This window comes from Balaenoptera acutorostrata, chromosome 3 (assembly GCF_949987535.1).
Source record: "Balaenoptera acutorostrata chromosome 3, mBalAcu1.1, whole genome shotgun sequence".
In the NCBI taxonomy this organism is placed as follows: domain Eukaryota; kingdom Metazoa; phylum Chordata; class Mammalia; order Artiodactyla; family Balaenopteridae; genus Balaenoptera; species Balaenoptera acutorostrata.
The window spans coordinates 15,635,961-15,659,848 of NC_080066.1; the positions used below are offsets into that span (position 1 = coordinate 15,635,961).

Consider the following 23,888-nt stretch of genomic DNA (forward strand, 5'->3'; position numbering starts at 1 on the left):
GCATCTCCCTCCTACCCTCCTTATCCCACCCCTCTAGGTGGTTGCAAAGCACTGAGCTGATCTCCCTGTGCCACGCAGTTGCTTCCCACTGGCTATTTTACATTTGGTAGTGTATATATGTCAATTGTGCAAAAGCTTTTAGGTATGATTAGGTCCCATTTGTTTATTTTTGCTTTTATTTCTTTTGCCTTGGGAGACTGATCTAAGAAAATATTGCTACAATTTATGTCAGAGAATGTTTTGCCTATGTTCTCTTCCAGGAGTTTTATGGTGTCATGTCTTACTTTTAAGTCTATACACCACTTTAAATTTATTTCTGTATATAGTGGGAGGGAGCATTCTAATTTCACTGATTTACATGAGGCTGTCCAGCTTTCCCAAACCACCTGCTGAAGACACTGTCTTTTCTTCATTGTATACTTTTGTCTCCTTTGTTTAAGATTAATGGACCATAGTTGTCTGGGTTTATTTCTGAGCTCTCTATTCTGTTCCATTGATCTATATGTCTGTTTTTGTATCAATACAATGCTGTTCTGATCACTGTAGCTTTGTAGTATTGTCTGAAGTCTGGGAGGGTAATGCCTCTAGCTTTGTTCTTTTTCCTCAGGATTGCTTTGGCAATTATGGGTCTTTTGTGATTCCATATAAATTTTAGGATTATTTTTTGTAGTTGTATGAAAAATGTCACAGGTACTTTGACAGAGATCACATTAAATTTGAAGACTGCTTTTGGTAGTATGACCATTTTGACAATATTAATACTTCTAATCAAAGAGCATGAGATATCTTCCCATTTATTTGAATCACCTTCAGTTACCTTTATCAATGTTTTATAGTTCTCATCCTAGAGGTCTCTAACCTCCTTTGTTAGATTTATTCCTGGGTATTTTATTTTTTTGATGCAATTTTAAACGGTATATATATATTTTACTTTCTAATATTTCATTGTTAATATAAAGAAATGCATGATTTCTGTATATTAATCTTGTGCCCTGCTACCTTGCTGAATTCATTTATTAGTTCTAATAGTTTTGTGTGACATCTTTAGGGTTTTCTATACATCTGCATATAATGACAATTTTATCTCTCCTTTCAACTTGGATACCTTTAATTTCTTGTGTGCTTGCTGTGGCTAAGAATGCCAATACTGTGTTGAATAGAAGTGGTGACAGTGGGCATCCTTGTCTTGTTCCAGAATTTAGTGGGAAGGCTTTCAGCTTTTCACCCTTGAGTATTATGTTGGCTGTGAGTTCTTCATAAATGGCTTTTATTATGTTGAGATATGTTCCCGCTTCAGTGGGCGTTTTTATCTTGAATGGATATTGAATGTTATCAAATGCTTTTTCCACAACTATTTAGATGATCATGTGGTTTTTGTCTTTTCTTGTTAATGTGGTGTACCACACCAATTGATTTATGTATGCTGAACCATCCTTGCAACCCTGGAATGAATCCAACTTCATCATGGTGTATAATTCGTTTTATGTATTGTTGGAGTAAGTTTGCTAAAATTTTGTTAAGGATTTTTGCTTCTTTATTCATCAAATATGTTGGCCTGTAATTCTCTTTTTTGTAGTGTCTTTGTCTGGTTTTGGTATCAGAGTGATGGTGGCTTCATATGGTGACTTTAGGAGTGTTCCCTCTGCTTCAGTTTTTTGAAATAGTTTGAGAAAGATAGCTATAAGTTCTTCTTTGTATGTTTGATAGAATTCCCCAGTGAAGCCATACAGTTCTGGACTTTCGTTTGTGGGAAGTTTTTTTTTTTTTTAATTACAGATTCTATTTCACTATTAGTGACCAGTCTGTTCAAATTATTGTTTCTTCTTGACTCAATTTTTGCAGGCTATATGTTTCTAGAAACTTCTCTGTTTCTTTTAGGTACTCCAATTTGTTGGCATGTAATTGTTCATAGTATTATCTTATGATTTTTAGTATTTCTGTGATATTGGTTGTTATTTCTCCTCTTTAATTTCTTATTTTGTTTATTTGGGTCCTCTCTCTTTCCTTCTTGGTGAGCTTGGCTAGAGGTTTGTAGATTTTGTTTATTGTTTCAAAAAACCAGCTCTTTGTTTTATTGATCTTTTCTATTTCTTTTTAATATCTATTTATTTCCTCTTTAATCTTTATTTCCTTCCTCCTGCTTACTTGGGGTTTTGTTTTTTTCTTTTCATAATTCCTTTAGGTGGTAGGTTAGGTAATTTGAGATTTTTGTCTCTTGAGAAATCTCTGTATTGCTATGAACATCCTTCTTAGAACTGCTTTTGCTGCATTCCATAGATGTTGTAAGGTTGTGTATTCATTGTCATTTTTCTAGAGGTATTTTCTGATTTCTTCTTTGACTTCATCATTGACCCATTGGTTTTTTAGTAGCATGTTGTTTTGTCTCCATTTGTTTTTTCTCATTTTTATTTCTGTGTCTGATTTCTAGTTTCATACCAACGTGATCAGAAAAGCTATTTGAAATAATTTCTATCCTAAATATATTGAGGCTTGTTTTGTCTCCTAGTATGTGGTCTATACTAGAGAATGTTCTATGCGTGCTTGAAAAGAATGTATTTTTTTGGACGTAGTGTCTTGTAGGTATCAATTAAGTCCAACTGTTCTGTGTCATTTAGGATCTCTTTTGCCTTATTGGTTTTCTGACTGGAAGATATGTCCATTGGTGTCAGTGGGGCATTAAAGCTTCCTACTATTATTGTATTCCTGTCAATCTCTCCCTTTGATCAGCACTTGTTTTATATATTTAGGTCCTCTTATATTAGGTGCATATATGTTAACAAGTGTAATGTTCTCTTCTTGTATTGATTCCTTTACCGTTATATAGTGGACTTCTTTGTCTTTGTTTATAGGTGTTGTTTTAAAGTCTATTTTATCTGATATAAGTATCACTAAACCATCCTTCTCGCCATCTCCATTTGCATGAAATACTTTTTTCATCTTCTCACTTTCAGTCTATGTGTGTCTCTGCCCTAAAGCGAGTTCCTTGTAGGCAGCATGCTGAACGTTCTTCTTTTATTATCCATTCTACCACTCTGTGTCTTTTAATCAGAGCATTTAGTATACCGACATTTAAAGTAATTATTGATAAGTACGTAGTTGTTGCCATTTTAAACCTTCTTTTCCAGTTGATTCTATAGTTCTTCTGTGTTTATTCCTTTTGTTTTTCCTTTTATGGTTTGATGGTATTCTTTTGTATTATGCTTGCGTTCCATTTTTGTAAATTTTTATTGTTTTAATTTTTTTTTAAATTGTATTTTATATTGTAGTTGATTAACAACATTGTGTTAGTTGAATAGCGAAGTGATTCATTTATACATATACATGTATCTGTTCTTTTAAAAATTTGTTTCTCATTTAGGTTATTACAGAATACTGAGCAGAGTTCCCTGTGCTATACAGTAGGCCCTTGCTGGTTATCTGTTTTAAATATAGTAGTGTGTACATGTCAATCACAAACTCCCATTTGTCCACCCCCCACACCTTTCCCCTTTGGTAACCATAAGTTTGTTTTCTAAGTCCGTGAGTCTGTTTCATAGATAGGTTCATTTGTGTCATATTTTAGATTCCACATACAAGTGATATCATATGATGTGTACCTTTCTCTGTCTGACATCCTTCACTTAGTATGATAATCTTCAGGCCCATCCACATTGCTGCAAATGGCATTATTTCATTCTTTTTAATGGCTGAGTATTAATCCACTGTATATACGTACCACATCTTCTTTATCCATTCATCTGTCAGACATTTAGGTTGCTTCCATGTCTTGGCTATTGTACATAGTGCTGCAGTGAATACTGGGGTGCATGAATCATTTCAAACCATGGTTTTCTCTGAATATATGCCCAGGAGTGGGACTGCTGGATAATATCATAGCTCTATTTTTAGTTTTTTAAGGAACGTCGATACTCTTCTCCATAGGGGCTGTACCAATTTACATTCCCACCAACAGTGTAGGAGTGTTCCCTTTTCTCCACACCTTCTCCAGCATTTATTGTTTGTAGACTTTTAGATGATGGCCATTCTGACTGGTGTGAGGTGATATCTCATTGTACTTTGATTTGCATTTCTCTAATAATTAGTGATGCTGAGCATCTTTTTTGCCTTCTTTGGAGAAATATCTATTTAGATCTTCTCCCCATTTTTTGATTAGGTTGTCTGTTTCTTTGATGTTGAGCTACACGAGCTGTTTGTAGATTTTGGAGAATAATCCCTTGTCAGTTGCTTCACTTGCAAATATATTCTCCCATTCTGTGGGCTGTCTTTCTACGGTTTCCTTTGCAGTGCTAAAGCTTTTGAGTTTACTTAGGTCCCATTTATTTTTGTTTTTATTTCCACTACTCTAGGAGACAGATCAAAAAACATATTCCTGAGATTTATATCAAAGAGTATTATGCCTCTGTTTTCCTATAAGATTTTTAGAGTGTCAGGTCTTACAGTTAGGTCTTTAACCCACTTTGAGTTTATTTTTGTGTATGGTGTTAAAGAATGTTCTAATTTCATTCTTTTACATGTAGCTGTCCAGTTTTCCCAGCACCATTTATTGCAGAGACTGTCTTTTCTCCATTGTATAGTGTTGCCTCATTTGTCGTAAATTAATTGACCATAGGTGCTTGGGTTTATTTCTGGGCTTTCTATCCTGTTCCATTGATCTCTATTTTTGTTTCTGTGACAGTACCATACTGTTTTGATGCATGTAGCTTTTTAGTATAGCCTGAAGTCAGGGAGCCTGATTCCTCTAGCTCCATTCTTTCTCAAGATCGCTTTGGCTATTTGGGGTCTTTTGTTTCTCCATACAAATTTTAATATTTTTTGTTCCAGTTCTGTGAAAAATTCCATTGGTAATTTGATAGGGATTGCATTGAACCTGTAGATTGCCTTGGGAAGTATAGTTATTTTGACAATATTAATTCTTCTAATCCAAAAACATGCTATATCTTTCCATCTGTTTCTGTCATCTTTGACTTCTTTCATTAGTATCTTATAGTTTTCGATGTACAGGTCTTTTACCTCCTTAGGTAGGTTTATTCCTAGGTATTTTATTCTTCTTGATGCAATGGTAAAGGAGATTGTTTCTTTAATTTCTCTTTCTGATCTTTCATTGTTAGTGTACAAAAATGCAACAAATTTCTATGTATTAATTTTGTATGCTGCAAATTTACCAAATTCATTGATGAGCTCTAGTAGTTTTCTGGTAGCATCTTTAGGATTTTTTTATGTATATAAAAAATTCCTTTTTCCTTTTTGTCTATCTATTGCAGATGTTCAGTTTGTCGTTACCATGAGGTTTTGACAGATCAGTCTATATATATATATACACACACACACACACACACACATACACACAAAGATTGTTTTCAGTTGCTTGTCTTTTAATTTCAAGTGCATTTCCAATATCCTGCATTTGTACTCTCCTCACAACTGCTGGTTTTGGTATCATATTTCTGTGTGGATGATTTCCTACCTTTATTGTATGTTTGCCTTTACCGATGAGCTTTTCCATTTGTAATTTTCTTGTTTCTAGTTGTGGCCTTTTCTTTTCCACCAAGAAAATTTCCTTCAACATTTGCTGCAAAGCTGGTCTGGTGGTGCTGAATTTTCTTAGCTTTTGCTTGTCTGTAAATCTTTTGATTTCTCCGTCAAATCTGAATGAGAGACTTACTGGGTAGAGTATTCTTGGTTGTAGGTTTATCCCTTTCATCACTTCAAATATATCATGCCACTCGCTTCTGGCCTGCAGAGTTTCTGCTGAGAAATCAGCTGATAATCTTATGTGAATTCCCTTGTATATTATTTGTTGCTTTTCCCTTGTTGCTTTTATTTTTCTCTCTGTCTTCAATTTTTTGTCAGTTTGCTTACTATGTGTCTCAGCATGTACCTCCTTGGGTTTATTCTGCCTGAGACTCTGTGCTTCCTGGACTTGGGTGACTGCTTCATTTCCCATGTTTGGGAATTTTTCAGCTATTACTTCTTCAAATATTTTCTCAGGGCCAGTCTCTCTCTCTTCTCCTTCTGGGACCTCATATTGCGAATGTTGGTGCATTTAATATTTTCCCAGTGGTCTCTCAGGAAGTCCTCGTTTCTTTTCATTCTTTTATTCTGTTCCATGGCAGCTATTTCCACCATTCTGTCTTCCAGCTCACTTATCCATTCTTTTGCCTCACTTATTCTATTGATTCCTTCTAGGGTATTTTTCATTTCAGTTATTGTATTGTTCATCTCTGTTTGTTTGTTCTCTAGTACTTCTAGGTTTTTTTTTTTTAACATCTTTATTGAAGTATAATTGCTTTACAATGGTGTGTTAGTTTCTGCTTTAAAACAAAGTGAATCAGTTATACATATACATATGTTCCCATATCTCTTCCCTCTTGCATCTCCCTCCCTCCCACCCTCCCTATCCCACCCCTCTAGGTGGTCACAAAGCACCGAGCTGATCTCCCTGTGCTATGCAGCTGCTTCCCACTAGCTATCTATTTTACATTTGGTAGTGTATATATGCCCATGACACTCTCTCACCCTGTCACATCTCACCCCTCCTCCTCCCCATATCCTCAAGTCCATTCTTTAGTAGGTCTGTGTCTTTATTCCCATCTTGCCACTAGGTTCTTCATGTCTTTTTTTTTTTCCTTAGATTCCATATATATGTGTTAGCATACTGTATTTGTTTTTCTCTTTCTGACTTACTTCGCTCTGTATGACAGACTCTAACTCCATCCACCTCATTACAAATACCTCCATTTCATTTCTTTTTATGGCTGAGTAATATTCCATTGTATATATGTGCCACATCTTCTTTATCCATTCATCCGATGATGGACACTTTGGTTGCTTCCATGTGCTGGCTATTGTAAATAGAACTGCAGTGAACATTTTGGTACATGACTCTTTTTGAATTATGGTTTTCTCAGGGTATATGCCCAGTAGTGGGATTGCTGGGTCGTATGGTAGTTCTATTTTTAGTTTTTTAAGGAACCTCCATACTGTTCTCCATAGTGGCTGTATCAATTTACATTCCCACCAACAGTGCAAGAGTGTTCCCTTTTCTCCACACCCTCTCCAGCATTTATTGTTTCTAGATTTTTTGATGATGGCCATTCTGACTGGTGTGAGATGATACCTCACTGTAGTTTTGATTTGCATTTCTCTAATGATTAAGGATGTTGAGCATTCTTTCATGTCTTCTAGGTCTTTTTAAACATTTTTTTCTCTTCTCGGTCTGTGCCTCCATTCTTTTTCTGAGATCTTGGATCATCTTTACTATCGTTACTCTGGATTCTTTTTCGGGTAGATTGCCTATCTCCACTTCACTTAGTTGTTCTTCTGGGGTTTTGTCTTGTTCCTTCATCTGGGACATATTCCTCTGCTGTCTCATTTTATCTCACTTTCTGTGATTGAGGTTTCTGTTCTGCAGGCTGCAGGGTTGTAGTTCTTGCTTCTGCTGTCTGCCCCCTGATGAATAAGGCTGGTCTAAGAGGTTTGTGCAGGCTTCCTGGTGGGAGGGACTGGTTTGTGCCCACTGGTGGGTAGAACTGGGTCTTGTCCCTCTGGTGGGCAGGGCCATGTCAAGGGGTATGTTTAGTGAGCAGTTGTGGGCTCAGGAAGACTTTAAGTAGCCTGTCTGCCGATGGGTGGGGCTGTGTTCCTGCCCTGTTCATTGTTTCACCTGAGGCATCCAAGCACTGGAGCCTACAGGCTGTCGGGTGGGGCCAGGTTTTGGTGAGAAAATGGTGGCCTCCAGGAGAGCTCATGCCAATGAGTACTCCACAGAACTACTGCTGCCAGTGTCTTTGTCCCTGCAGTGAGCCACAGCTCCCCCCACCCCACTCCGCAGTAGACACTTCAATACCAGGAAGTAGTTCTGGTCCATGCCTCTATGAGGTCACTGGTTTTTTCCCTGTGTCCTGGTGCACACGAGACCCTGTGTGTCCCCTCCAAGTGTGGAGTTTCTGTTTCCCCCAGTCCTATGAAATTCCTGTGATCAAACTCCACTGGCCTTCAAAGCAGATTCCCGGGGGGATCCTCCTTCTGCTGTCAGACCCCCAGGCTAGGGAGCCTGACATGGGGCTCAGAACTATCACTCCTGTGGGAGAACCTCTGAGATATAATTATTTTCCAGTTTGTGGGTTGCCAACCCGGTGGGTATGGGATTTGATTTTATCATGATTGCGTCCCTCCTACTATCTCATGGCTTCTTCTTTGTCTTTGGATGTAGGAACCTTTTTTGGTAGGTTTAAGCATTTTTTTGTTGATGGTTGTTTAGCAGTTACTTGTGATTTTGTAAGAAGAGGTGTGCTCACATGCTTCTACTGCCATCTTATCTCTGCCTCTCCCAAATACAGTTTTGATCCCCTTTTCTTTCTTCTCCTTCAGGAACCCTTATGATGCACAGGTTGACACACGTTATACCACAGATCTCACATGTTGCTTTCATTTTTTCAGATTTGTCTTCTGTCTGCTGTTTTGATTGGATGATTTCCACTATTTTATCTTCCATATCATTTATTCGTTCTTCTGCATTATTTAGTCTGCTATTCATTGCTTTTAGCTTGACTTGTACCTTGGCAACTCAATTGCAATTGAGTTGTCTAACATTGTTTGGTTCCTCTTTATAGCTTCTAGCTCCTTGTTGCAGTGATGTGCATTTCTATCGATAATCTTTCTTAATTCCTTTAGCATTTTTATTACCTCCTTTTTGAACTTGGGGTCTAGTAGACTGGAGAGGCCTGTTTCATTGTTTCTTCTTTCAGGGGATTTCTCTTGTCCTTTTAATTGGGAGCAATTCCTCTGCTTTTTCATTTTATTCAAATTTCTCTGTCTCTATGGATTTAGGAGAAACATTAACTACTGTGGTCTTGAAGGGCTGTTTTTATGTGGGAGCATCCCTGTATAAACTGTGTGAGTCCAATATTTTTGGTGTGAGGGCTGTTTGAAAAAAGACATGGCAGACATACATACCAAAGGGTGTGGTGGCTGTCATCCCTTTGATAGGGGGTGTGATTGATTGGTGTTGCGGTGACCGGAGCCTGGTCTGGAATTGGGTGCAGCCTCCTCTTTGCTGTGTGGTTGTCACAGACCTGTCAGGGGTGGGGTCTGCTCCCCCGTTGTGTGAGTAGAGCCCCTGAGGGTCAGGTTTGATAAGGCTCTGTTGCCCTTGTGTGTGTGCTCTGTCCCCAAGGAGGTGAGCACTCAAGTGAGGCCTGTGTGGTCAAAGACAACCTATGCACAACCATACAGGTATCCTCAGTTCTACCCAGAAGCAGCCCAGTGTTGCATCCCTTTCTCCATTGTGTTCATCCCAGATACTGCTAGGCTGGTGCTAGGGCCTAGGGCATTGTGGCTGCAGGAATAGAGGTGGTTGTGCTGCCTCCTAGAACCTGGGCTGCCTCTATGGTAGGACTCTCCCAGGGCCTGTCTGCCCCAGATCCAGCTCCCAGCTGTGGTGTGAAGTAGGTGGGACTGGAGCACTCCACTGGGAAAGGGCCCACTGTATACTCCTCCCTAGGGGCTGTCCACAGAGTACACATGATTCTGTGATGCTGCCCGCCACCCGGTGTGTGCACCAACAAAGTGGCTGTTGCTGGACCCACCCTTGGACCCACCCCCACTGTGGGAGCACTGATAATAGGCTTAGATATCATCCACATCCCCACCGTGTGCTCACTCACAAAGCCTGCCACCAGAGCTGCTTGCTCCCTGCTGTGAGCATGCTACCAATGGAGCTCCTACGACAGAGCCACGCCACTCCCTGCATGCGCTAACAATGGCAGCCTGGACCACACTCCAGGCCCTTCAGGCTGCCTACGCAGCTAGACCAAGTTCTCTCTCAGAGTCCTTCCACTGAAGCCTGAGTTTCAGCACCTAGCTGCTGCACATACTAGCAGCCCCACCTGGCACGTGTTTCAGGCTGGGAAGTGCAGCAAAGTGGCAGCTGTCAGCATGTGTCTCTTTCTGCCCTGATTGCTAGCAAGCCAGCAAGCACACACTCCTTCCGAGCAGAGACCAGACCCCTTCAGCTCCCTATCTGTCTCAGCAGGCCTCCCAGATGGTGAAGGGGTTCCCAGGGCAAGGGAACCTTTCCTTTTTCACAGCTCCCTTTCAGGTTTGCCAGTCCTGTCCTGATGCTTTTATGTTTTTGTCCTACCCAGTTACGTGGGGATCTTTCTTGCGGCTTCGGTTGTATAAGAAGTCTTCTGCCAGTTTTCAGTTGGTTTTCTGTGAGAATTGTTCCACATGTAGATGTATTTTTGATGTGTTTGTTTGTGGGGGGGGGGAGCTCCACGTCCTTCTACTCTGCCATCTTGGTCTCTGCCTCGCTTTTAAGGGTATTTTTAAATGGAGAACCTTTACTTTCATTAAATTGTATCCATGTTTTAAATATAAAAGTAATTTACTCCAATATAATAGAACAAATAATTACTGTAATTAGTCCTCATGATAATAACACCATTTATTGAATGTCTACTATATGCACATGCTTTATATACATCTATACTTAATCTTCACAATAATATCAAGTGATCAATATTTTAATACACATTTTACAAATGAAAAAACTGAGTTTCTAAGTATATAAGTAACTAGTTCAGCGTTATGTAGCTAATTAATGATAGAGCCAAGCTTTTTATCCAGGGTTCATACACATACACATTTTCCACTATGCCATGCTGTGCCAGTCAAGCATTTTTAAGGTTAACAAGTCTCCTCAAACTCTCAGAAACATTATTAAAAAAAAGAGGAAAAGCCCACAGGTGCCAAAAATTCCAAATATTTAAAATTCATAGAAATCAACCCACTCTAGCTTCTCTAGCTCTATCATGAGGTCTGCAATGCTTGCGGGTCCCTTTAGGTGTCACTAACAGGACTAACGCAGAAGCAGAGAAAATGCACATAGGAACAATAAAGGTGACAGAAGAAGAAAAGAGAAAGAAAAGGAGAAATGAAGGGGAAGGATGCTTTTGGTGAGGAGTGGGAATACCACCGCCAACTGGCTACCAGACACCCCCATTTGTGGGTCCACTTTAACACTTAATGCATTTCTGATGTGTGAAAGTCTCATGTAAAGCAGTCAAATATTAGGCAAATACAGGAAGTTTCTCTTAGAGTCTGAAGAATAAAAAAAGCTATCTTTTTTTGTTAGACCTAATCGTCAATGATGAAATTCCAACATTCCATACACGTTCTTAAATTTGGTTTTTTGTTTTGACAGTCAAATGCATAGTATACTTGCTAAAAGCTAGTGAGAATCTGGTTACAATATAATTTTTTCAAACATTTTCCACTGTTATTTAAAATAGAGTAGGCTTATGAGTCATACTTCTTGCCCTCTGAGTCGGAGTGTTTTCCAGTTTTCATATTTTTCATAAAAGTATAAAAAATGTAGTAAGATATTAAAATAATTACAAAAACTAGTAGACATAAATGGTGATGTTACTGAAATTGAACTACAGCCTGAAAGAGTTCCTTTTTTGTGACAGCTTAAAATGTCTGTCAGCTAATCATAAAGGTCTAAATTCAGAGTAGTGAAGGGTTTTTAGGGACACTGGTGGATAGTTTGTGAAAATTAAACTGCTATGGAAGATGAACACATAAACAGAAATGCCTTTAATTATGTTTTTGTCTCCTTGGTTCAAACTCTCTGGAGGCCATCCAGTGTTTCCTTAATTACACTTCATCAAGGACAGAATTGCCTTTTCAAACCTGAAGGGGTCAAAAGTTCATTTCACTCTTTCTTTCTGCTCTACATTCATTAGCTTTTCTCTTAAGGCATCAACAGAGTAAATGCTCTCTTCTATACACCATGGAAGAACATATGAATGAATCAGGCAGAGTCTTCCCTCAAGGAAGACAAACTCTGAACTCCATGAGAATGCAAAGACTGGTTGTTCACTGACTGTTCTTATCTTAACTGCTGAATTCCAGTAAGTGAAACAACAGCTGGTATTTTATCAGTAGGCATTCAACAAACGCTTGTTGATGACTATATCTAAAACTGGGAAAGTTTGTTCGTTGACCCAAAAAGGAAGGAAGGAAGGGAAAAAGAAAGGAAGATACAGAAAGGCAGAGAGAAAGAATGAGAACAAGAAAGAGAGAAAGAGAAGGTGGGGAAGAGAGAAAGAAAACTATAGGATTTACAGCTAGGGGAAACCTTAGCAATTATGTAGTCTATGAAAAACCAGCCAAGGTATTCCATTTAGCAAGTGACACAGTTAAGAGTAATATTTTATTTATAATTCCCAATACAGTGTTTTCTCAACATTACAGTAAAATAAACAAATATGTATTAAATACTTAAGATGAACCCAGCCATGTTTAGGCTTTAAAAGAATATAGGAAAAATAACATATTAAATCTCTCAATCTTTGCAGAGTACACTGCACAATAAATGGTATCTATAATAATAATTATTATTATTATTAGTTTATATTTAGAATTCTGAGGATGCCTCATATTAATAAAACTATAACTACGAATGCCTCTCTCAAGAATTAGGAAAATAAAAGATAAAGGAATCATCAAACTGAACTTTAAACAGCACCATAACATTACTATATTTCACAATGCTTAATATATTAGTCTTAGTTCTTATAAATAAACAGCTTACTGAACATCTCTCAATGTCATGAGGCATTTATTCTTTAAGATAAACTAAGATTATTAACATTTCCTTTTTTAATTCACTTATACCTTATCTCTAGAGCTCTTTGGAGGCATTAAAGTTTTTCTGCTTCGATTTTCTAATGGTGCCTTTCCCTGAGGCTGTTATCCAATAAAAAAACAGATTAAGCAGCACAGAGTACACTGCTCAGTTTTTTCTGAAGTAAGCTAAGTAGCATCTCTAAGGTAGGCCAAGTCCTGAAAAAGAACTTTCCTAATACCTGCATAGCAATGGCAAGTACACTCAGAAACTTGCTTCAGGGAGTGGTACTTTTTATTACTTGTTTTGTTTCTGGTTGTTTTTGTTTTGCTTTTGAAATAAGTAATAAAAATGTGAATCAGTATGGAAGAAACTTTTTGCTGTAAGAACAAATAACAACTTGAATTTGTCTATATAACAGCTGCATGAGAGGCCATGTTTATACAGTACAGTATACTACCTGCACCAGTTGGGGGTGGGACAATATATAGTAATAACTCACATCTGATTTATGTATCTTTGTTAGTACTTACTGAAGTGTGGTTTAGAATATAAATTGCTTATTTCTTAGTTTCCATATCTGAATTGTAAGCTTCTTGAGGTTACGAGTGCCTGATTTGTTCATTACCTGATGTTCCTAGCCCACATCTTACATATTATAAGTGCTGCTCTAAAATATTAGAAAATTTAACTAATAATTAGTTAACTTCAGACTTAATAATTATATACATTACAAATTATACACTATAAATTACTTAATGTTGTCACTAAAATAAACCGTTTTAACATTCAAAAGGAATTCATGTTTGTTATGGAATATTCATAATATTTAGAATATAGTATAAGCCATAATAAGAAATAAAATTTTCATATGGCCTCACGAATAAGAATATTTGTTCATTCAACAATATTGAACACCACCAGGAGTTAGGTAGGTCTTGCTCCAGGTGTGGGTAACATGGCTGAAAAGTTATGACAAGCTCCTCCTGACTTTACAGAGCCTATGTTCCAGAGACAGACAACAAACAAAATTCAAAACTGCTGGAAGGAGCATGTTCTGGCACAAAAGTTCTGAAGTGGCAAGAACTTGATATGCATGAAGCTTTTGTTGCTGGAAAAGGTAAGCAAAGGGTGAGATGGTACATGCAGGTGCTCATGCAGGCCATTGTTAAGAAGCTGAGTCTTTATGTACATAGGAAGCCACTGAAAACTCTTATGTAGGAAGCCGATGTGGCTTTATTGAAGAAAAAGCAAACAAACATAAAGGCAAAACCAAAGCAAACCACACTGGCACACTGGCTGCTGTAAAGAGAATGGGTGATGAAAACCGGAAGAAAAGAGACCTGATAGGGAGTTCACTGCAATAATACATCTACCCAGGAGATGACGGCTTACATTAAAGGGATAGCAGAGGAATGGGAGAGAAGGTGATAGGTTCAAGATGTACTGTGGAAAGAAAACTAAGAAGACTGGCTGATAGATTAGATGTGGGGAGGAATCAAGAATGACCCTAGGATTTTTATCCGAATCACTAGGTAGACAATAGTTCTGTTTACTTAGATGGCAAGAACTGAAGAAGAAATAGTGTGGAAGATCCCTCTACCTGCCACACAGTTCCACTTCTCTCCTCCTTCTTTGGTAACAACATTCAGAGTTTATATTAAAGATGGAAATGGGTCCAGCTAAAAATATTTTTGTCTTCTTTTCCTTGCAGCTAGGTGTGTGCCCATTGGCTGGGTTCTGGCCAACAAAACATAATTGGAAATAACATGTGAGATTTCTGGAAAGTTTATTTCAAGCTAAGTGACGTTCACTTTTCACTCTTTTATCTTTCCCGTCTTCCTCCTGAAACCTGAACATGATGGGTGGTGTCCCAAGACCACTATGGATACTGAAATGATTTGAAAGACGGAGGCACCTGCCAAGACAGTGTGACTCAGAAACATAAAAAGAAACCTGATGACCAAGGAGCCTTCATAACAGCTTTGAATGAAGACCTTCAGCCCTCTTTCATATAAGAGAGAGAAAAAAATTATATTTTTAAGTCATTTTATTGATAGTTTCTTTTATTTGCAGCTGAATTCAATCTCCACTGATACCAACTGGCTTGAGGAGAGGGGTGAAAAATCAAGAACTATTTCTGAAACACTAAGTTGAGGTATCTATTAGACATCCAAATGGACATGTCAAATAAACAACTGAATATAGAAATCTTGTCATAAAATGAGAGACCAGCACTGGAGATATACATTTGGGAGCTACTGGTGAGTTAAAGCTATGGGACTGATAAAGATTATATAGATAGAAAAGGGCCCAGTCCTGAACCCTAGGACACCCAGATTTAGGTATCTGCACAAGAGAAGGAGCCAGAGAATGAGGCTGAGAAAAGGAGTCCAGTGAGGTAGTAAGAAAATTCAAAGATTATGGTTTCATAGATGCAAAGGAAGGAAAATATACTAAGATATAGGGAGTTGTCAATTGTACTGAATGCATTCAGTAGAGAACTGAATTCAATGTAGAAGGAGTACATGGGAGGGCTTTAGTTTCCTGCAATGTGGAAAAATACATATCCTGGATAAGCCTCCCAACAGAAAACTTAGAAATACTGGACAAAGTACAACAAACACCTTCTTAAATAGGTAGCTAAGCTACAAGAAACTAAGGAGAATCCTAAAGGGTAGACAATGAAGAGGTGTTAAAGAAGAACAAGCTGAAACTAAAACTGTTTGGTTGCCCTTGGGTAATTTGCCAATCACCATTTAAATTTTTCTTAAAGAAAGACTGAATAGAAACAAAAATATTAAGTATTTGTAATATATGAAAATAATCATAACAAACAAAATGAACACTTACAAATACCTTTCAAGTCGCCTCTGAGCCCCTTATATTACCCTTTCCCCTCCTTGCTAAGAGTTAACCCCTTTCCCAAGTGTTATTACTACCTTCACTTAATAGTTTCATTAAAGCTGTGGCCCCCAAAAAATTACTATTTATAACGTGTTCATAGCAAGTTTTAATCTATGTTTAAATGAATTCAGTCTTTATGTTATTCTACAACTTCATTTTTTTGGCTTAATTGTATTTTTCTGATGTTTATCAATGCTGTTACATGAAGGCACAATTTAGTAACTGATGATGAAAGTAACACTGCAGTGCTGTGGGAAAAAGATGGTTTTGTCAATAAATGTGCAGGCTAATTGGAAAATACAAATGAAACTTAGCCCCTACCTAACCCAGCTCACAAAAAATAGAATGGTGGGTTTGAGAGCTAAATGTAAAAGTTAAAACAATCAAGGATCTAGAAGGTAACATCGAAAATCTTTATGACAACAGAGTACAAATATATTTCTTAAATTAGATGCAAAACTTACTAGCCCTAAAAAAGAGGACCGCATTAAAACTAGAGATTTTTGTTCATCAAAAGATTACTAAGAGTGTAAGAGAGTGGAGAAAGTATATGCAACAGGTATATCCAACAATGAGTTTGTAATGAAGAATATTCAAATAATTTTTACAAATTGACAAGTTTGACAACCCAATAGAAAAATTAGCAAGAAATCTGATTAAGAATTTCACAAGAGAGTTTAACTAAATGACCAAAAATTATAAGAAAAGGTCTTGACGTGATTAAACAGGAGGAAAATGCAGGTAAAAACCACATGAGGTACACAATAGAATGACTGCAATTTAAAAATGACAATTCCAAATGTTGGAAAAGATGTGGAACAACAGAATCTGTCATGCTGGTGGGATAATAAATTGATACAGAAACTTTGGAAAATTCATTGGCAGTTTGTATTAAAGGTAAGCATTCATATATCCTCATGCATGTTTCCATTCTTAGGTACATGCCTAGCAAAAATGCATATATATGCGTTGTTTACCCAGAGGCTTGTCCAAGAATGTTCATAGCAGCATTATTTACATAACTCTAAACTGTCCAAACTAGAAACAAACCAAAATGTCCATGAACAGTAGAATGGATAATTTTCAGAATATCCATAGAGCCAATACTTGACAATAATGAAAACTGTAGCAAAATGCAACAAAATGAATTTCACAAATACAATGTTGAACAAAAAGCAAGACACAAGAGAATACATACTTACTATTCATTTTTAAAAAGTACGATAACTCACATATGGTGTGAGACATAAAAAGAGTAGTTAACCTTTGAGAAGAAGGGAGGAGTAATGATTGGGAGAATCATGAGAAACTATGAGGGAGGTTTCTGGAGGGCTGGTGACGTTCTGTATTTTGATCTGAGTGCTGTTTACATAGGTGGTCTTATTCATTTCTGCAATCTTAGCAACTGAGAATAGGGTTAAATACTATAGGTTTGCATTAAATGTTTGTTGACTGAGTTTTGTTGAATTTAAGATGAGAGGGAGAAGCCTTATAAATGAGATCATAGCTGTTATATTATTTCAGCACTCCATAATATATATCTCTACTGAAACCAAGAAACCAAAAGTGGTTCGCTTATGCTTCACAGATCCTTTTTAAAGCAAGGAAATGTTTGTCAACCATAAACACTTTTATACTTTTTAAATTTTTAAATATTTAAATTAGTAATTTCTGGATTTTTTTTTTTTTTTTTTTTTTTTTTTGGCCGCACCACACGGCTTGCAAAATCTTAGTTCCCCGACCAGGGATGGAACCCATGCTCCTGCAGTGGAGATGCAGAGTCCTAACCACTGGACCACCAGAGAATTCCCAGGAAATCTTATTCACATTATCTTTTTCCCTGACGATTACAAATAAATGAGGTAATGGGAATGAAAACATACATCTGGCCACTAAATTGGTTTCTAGTGGGGATAACGAAGTCCTAAATGACTTTCACTGAATTTCAGGAATGCAATGTTAAAGTTAGCTCTGGAAGTTTTAGAAGGTGCCAGGAGAGAAAAATAAAGCTTAAAAATGACCCTAAAATAATAAGGCTTCCAGCTTCACACTAACAGGAGGTTCTAATGAATAAATTGGAATGCTTAGGAACTGTTACAACATAACAAATGGAGAGTTAAAGTATTTCCTTCTTCTAAATGCTCTCAGAAAAATAAACAGAAAAACACTTCCTCAAGAACTACTGAGCCATAAAAATTCAGGACATTTCAAATTTATGAAATATTAAAGAAAGACAGGAAGTACTACACATGAAAAAAAAAGTTCTCTAATCTTTTGTCTCCACAGTAAAGAAAGGAGATGGATTTCAAAGGGAAAAGGAAAAAATCCAAATATGCGCTTTTACGTTCTCCTTTCCCATAATAAATAACAATTAAATTTCAGGTTTTCTATTTGCAGGTAAAGAGTGGATACTCTTCATTATGACAAGGTTGAGAAAGAAGGAAATCATCTGAACCTTCAATTATACTTTGAAGCAGACTCAGACTGCAACAACACTCTATAAACATTCAAACATCTAAAGAGGCTATTAATAAATAATCGCCTGAGATTTAACAGCAATAACAACAACAAAATCCCAAATGCTCCATAGCTACAGACCACTCTTCCAGCTCCAGGTAGCCACCTCCATGAGTATGCTCCTATTCAGAGGAACCAGGAGTGTAAAGGATTTAGCTCAGTGCAACCATTAAACTCACTGAAAAACAGCTCAAAGCACATGTCCTATCAATGGGTATCTATATTGCCATTTATCATTGCCAGTATTATAATGGAACACACATCTTGAGAGGCAGCTAAGCCTCATAGTTCAGAACACAAGTTCTAGAGCCAGACTGAGTATGAATTCTGCCTCCACCACTTATAAGCTATGACTTTGGGCAAGTTGTTCAACCACTCTGGCCTGCAAAACCATTAACTGTGAAAAGGAAATAATAATGTGTCTACCTCAGAGATCTATAGGGATTGTGATGGTTTATGTGTCAACTTGACTTGCCACAGGGTGCCAAGATTAAACATCATTTCTGGGTATGCTGTGAGGATATCTAGGGATGAGATTAGCATTTGTATCGGTAGACTCAGTAAAGTAGATGGTCCTCCCCAATGTGGGTGGGCATCACCCAACCCACTGAGGGCCTGAATAGAACAAAAGGAGGAGGAAGGGGGAATTCATCTTCTACTGCCTCGCTACTCTAGCTGGGACATCATGTTTCTTCTTCTGCCCTTGAACTGGGATTTATACCATCAGCTCCCCTATTTCTCAGGTCTTCACATTGGGTCTGGGTCTCTAGCTTGCAGACAGCAAATCATGGGGACTTCTTAGTGTCCATAATTGCATGATCAAATTCCTCATAATATGAAACAAAACCAATAGGAGATATATACCTGGAGAACCCTAATACAGGGGTTAATGAGTTAATACATGTTATCTAGCACTTAGAAAGTCCTCAGTAAGTGTTAATTACCCTCATTGTTATTTTCATTACTATTACTGTGTAACCCAAAGAGTAGGAACAGCTCAAAGACTTACGAACTTTGTTCTAAGAAAGAAGGACAGTCAGTCATAATTAAATGGATTCAAGAAATCAAAACACATCCTGGAAACCAGGGCTGCTGTGGGGGCTGAGTGTGGAAGAAAGAATCAGTATCCAGAAAGGTCTTCCCCATGACTTCCTGGTCTTTAAAGGAGATATTCTACTAGCAGTAAGCCCATCCCAACTCTTTCTTGTGCACAGTGGGAAAAGATATGGGAAACCTCAGTGAGACGTCTCTAACCACTATCCACATAAAAGGAGAGAAAAACACTGTGAGGCTGAGAAGTAACACCTTGAGGCCAGGTGGTGTGAGAGATGTATGATGATGAGTGAGCAATGGGACAGAGGACCCAGGTGAGGCCACTGGAGGACAACCTGGCCACATATTCAGAGTCTTGCTTCCTGCTAACAACTTTAAGGAGTTTTAACAATATTCTGTCAAACTTACGCCATCTCCTCTGTGAGCAGCTCCCTGCTCCCAACTCCCCACCCCCACCCCTAGGTGATGGCAGATGCCTCAAGCTTTTCATGGGTAGCTAAGGGATGTAAGGCCAACCTCACTATCTGCTTGAGTTTCTGACTCTACTATGCAACTTCTGCCAAAGATTTCAGGGTAAGACTTATGGTAGGGAAAAATACCGCCTCAGGAGGGAAACTGCAAGGTGTGCAGACTTAATGAAGTTTGACTTTCACTAAAGGTAGGGAAAATGGGGAATTTGGGTGATTGATTTGTTTTCAAGCACTTAGGACACAATACTCTCCTTGGTTATATATTACCGAAAGGACTCATAACCAATGGAAGGTGAAGGGCAGAAGTCCTGGTTCTCACCCAGCATCTGATAAAGGTCTCCCTTTTGGGCTCATAATGACAGAACATCTCGTGAATATTTAAAAGGAAACACCTTTTTGGATACAGATTCAAATAAATGACCTTATTGTACAACAATGAACTCTTCTTTGCCAGGACCCCCTCCTCCTCCTCCCTGCTTCCCATATACTTCCAGGTTCTTTTGTAGGCACTGATCCATGTCACAGTTTTGAATATATATATGTGTATATATATATATACACACATATACATACACACACACATATATCCAGCTTTTTCCTGAGTGGGGTTGAGAGGGTAGGCATGGGGTAAAAATAATACACCTTTATCTTTCTTTACAAATTGTAAATTAACTCAATTTTCTAAGCTTCCCCCCCACCCCACCCCTTTTCTGTCTGTATCAACACAGAACTTGTTTAGCCAGAGGAGTTTGTTGTGGTGAGACTGTCAAATATATGAATAGACTGTTGTCAAACAGCCTTGAAAAAACAAGTATTTGTTCACCATATGAAAGCACATTCATACAAACCTCTATCAAATCACTGAGCAAATACTCTTAAAATCTGTAGTGGGATAGATGTTCTACATCAAGTTTACAACAAAACAACAACAAAAAACTCAAAATGTATTATACACGAGGCACCATGCTTAGCATTGATGTGGACACAAAGGTATGCAAAACCTGTACTGTCTAGGTATACAGTAAAGCTATGAACTTGGGCCATTTGCTTAATGTCTCCTGGTGGGCTTCAGTTTTACTTTCTTACAACAGGACCGAACTGACACACCTCTGTGGTTGTATCTACCCTTAAAATCAACCTAACTAGAATGGTCAAACATATACACAGGAAATTTAGCCAATAATGTAAAAATACAAAGAATGTTAAGTGTGTGACAAGTGTTATTGCTCCTATACGAGTTCAGAGGAAAGAGTTCACTGCAGGCTGAGTGTTGCAGGGAAGGCTTCCAGGAGGAGGGAGGACCTCACCTGGACACTGAAGACAGAGTAGGCAGAGTAGGCATGAAGACAGGATAGGGAGTTCTATCAGTAACTTGGCAGCGCATTTGTGGGTGGTAAAGACTGGATGCGATAACATGAAAAGGAAGTTTTATTGAGAGCACAAGGTAGGTTTGGGGAAATGTATTGCAGTTTGACTATGATTCATCCATTCTCCACTTTTCTTTTGTATGAAAAATCTCAAACTAAAACATGCAGTGCTCTGTGGGATAAAATCATTCTGGCAATGCTATTAATTTATTTTTGTAATTTTCTAATTGTATTATGTATTTAATAGAATATAAAACTGAAAAATCAGCTTTCATAACATTTTCCAATTTGGATTTTTTCATACAGTAAAAAAAATGCTAGCTTTATATATTAATAAACCATCTTAAAGTACTGGACAATACTAAACATCAAATGAAAAATAACTAAAAATAATTTTGTAAAATATTATTAGTCTGCCAATCAACAAATGTTCATTTGGCACCTACTACATGCTAGGCTCCATGGCAGGAGCTGGGGCAGATACGAATAAATGCGTTCTGGCTGGAATAAGAAACACTGATTTGAAATGCTGAAGAGGGTGTGGAGAAAAGGGAACCTTCCTGCACTGCTGGTGGGAATGTAGCTGGTGCAGCTACTGTGGAAAACAGTATGGACATTCCCGAGGAAACTAAAAATAGAATTACCATATGATCCAGCAATCACACTCCTGGGCATATATACAGACAAAACTACAGTTCAAAAAGATACATGCACCCCTATGTTCACAGCAGTACTATTCACAATAGCCAAGACAGGGAAATGACCTAAATGTCCATCGACAGATGAATGGATAAAGAAGATGTGGTATATACACATATACAATGAAATACTACTCAGCCATAAAAAAGAATGAAATAATGCCATTTGCAGCAACATGGATGGATCTAGAGACTATCATACTATGTGAAGTAAGTCAGAAAGAGAAAGACAAATACCATATGATATCACTTATATGTGGAATCTAAAATATGACACAAATGAACCTATCTATGAAACAGAAACAAAATCAGGGACATAGAGAAGAGACTAGTGGTTGCCAAGGGGGAGGGGGTGGGAGAGGGATGGATTGGAAATTTGGGATTAGCAGATGCAAACTAGTATATATAAAATGCATTAAACAACAAGGTCCTACTTTATACCACAGGGAACTATATTCAACATCCTGTGATAAACCATAATGGAAAAGAATATGAAGAAAAATGTATGTATGTACAACTAAGTCACTCTGCTGCACAGCAGTAATTAACACAACATTGTAAATCAACTATACTTCAACAAAATAAAATAAGGTGTACATAACAAAACCTGGTGCTCTGAATCTGATGTCTTGCATTTCCTCTAGGGGAGGTCTCTAAAAGAGTGAAATGACCTTATACGTAATAGAACTTGGATATTTATGTTCCAACACATAATTTTCACTTGTGGGACAAAATGGCTCTGTAAGAATATGTTTATTTTTTGAATCTATTTCCTCTTTTATTATGCAAACTTTGAAGTGATATTTCATAAAGTTTCTGCCTTCTCAAATTTCAAGGCATATCTCCTCATTCACATGTGCCAAAATTTGATGAAAGTTAATTATTTCTGTGTATCCATCTGGTTCATGTCATTATACATCTCAATAAATAAATAACAATTAAAAAAAGAAACACTGGTTTGAAATGCTGGAGAGGGTGTGGAGAAAAGGGGATCCTCCTACACTGGTGGTGGGAATGTAACTTGGTGCAGCCACTATGGAAAACAGTATAGAGGTTCCTTTAAACACTAAAATTAGAGCTACCATATGATCCTGCAATCCCACTCCTGGGCATATATCTGGGAAAGATAAAAAAAACTAATTTGAAAAGATACATTCACCCCAATGTTCATAGCAGCACTATTTACAATAGCCAAGACATGGAAGCAACCTAAATGTCCATCAACAGATGAATAGATAAAGAAGATTTGGTATATATACACAATGGAATACTACTCGGCCATAAAAAAGAATGAAATAATGCCATTTGCAGCAACATGGATGGATCTAGAGACTATCATACTAAGTGAAGTAAGTCAGAAAGAGAAAGACAAATACCATATGATATCGCTTACATGTGGAATCTAAAATATGACACAAATGAACTTATTCTCAAAAATGAACTTATTCTTGAAACAGAAACACTCAGAAAACAAATTTACAGTTACCAAAGGGGAAAGGGGGTGGAGGAGGGATAAATTAGGAGTATGAGATTAGCAAATACAAACTACTATATATAAAATAGATAAACAGCAGGGTCCTACTGTATACCACAAAGAACTATATTCAATATCCTGTAATAAACCATAATGGAAAAGAATATGAAAAAGAATACATATATATATTCAGATACATATCTATATATATCTGAATCACGTCACTGTACACCAGAAACTAACACAACATTGTAAATCAACTATACTTCAACAACAAAAACAAAAAACCCACTGGTTTTGAAACGAATAGTTCAGTCAATAAAAAAATTTTAATAGGTCTTTCTGATAACTGAAGAATGTTGCCATTTTATATGTACTTTATCCCAAAGAAACCTGAAAATATTTTTTACCTTGACTTATTAATATTGAATCTGTCTTGATACATACAGTTAATTACACTACACAAATACATTTTTATACTTGCCAATGCAGAATATTTAAATTATGTTGATTATTCCTATTTTATAGAGGTGACCAAACTTATCATACAATTGTTTCAAAATATCCATTAGAAGGAAAGGAATAAAAGTCTCATAAATATCTATGAGCTCCTTTTCCCTCATCTACAAAAGAAAAAGGTGGTGAGAGAATTCTGACATTACATCCTGTGAGAAAATTTTGTATCATGAATTTCTCAAGGCATAACCCAATCCCATCAGTTTTCAGTGTTTTTGGATTTTCCTTGAAAAAACAAAAACTACGGCTGCA

The 23,888-nt window shown here is 37.4% G+C and overlaps 1 long non-coding RNA gene across 4 annotated transcripts in view; it reads left to right on the forward strand.

The window, feature by feature from the left end:
- Window positions 1–22,541, forward strand: part of LOC103011195 (uncharacterized) — a 65,445-nt gene extending 42,904 nt beyond the window's left edge. Inside the window, exons 4-7 of one of the 4 annotated variants that reach the window (XR_009007694.1) lie at window positions 13,633–13,754; window positions 14,513–14,898; window positions 17,275–17,403; window positions 17,939–22,541. This is a non-coding gene — a long non-coding RNA (uncharacterized LOC103011195). Of the gene's footprint in view, window positions 1–13,632; window positions 13,755–14,512; window positions 16,997–17,274; window positions 17,404–17,938 lie in introns of those variants that run through there. The other 3 variants (XR_009007695.1, XR_009007696.1, XR_009007693.1) reach the window with 3 other exon arrangements.
- The last annotated feature ends 1,347 nt before the right edge of the window (window positions 22,542–23,888 follow it).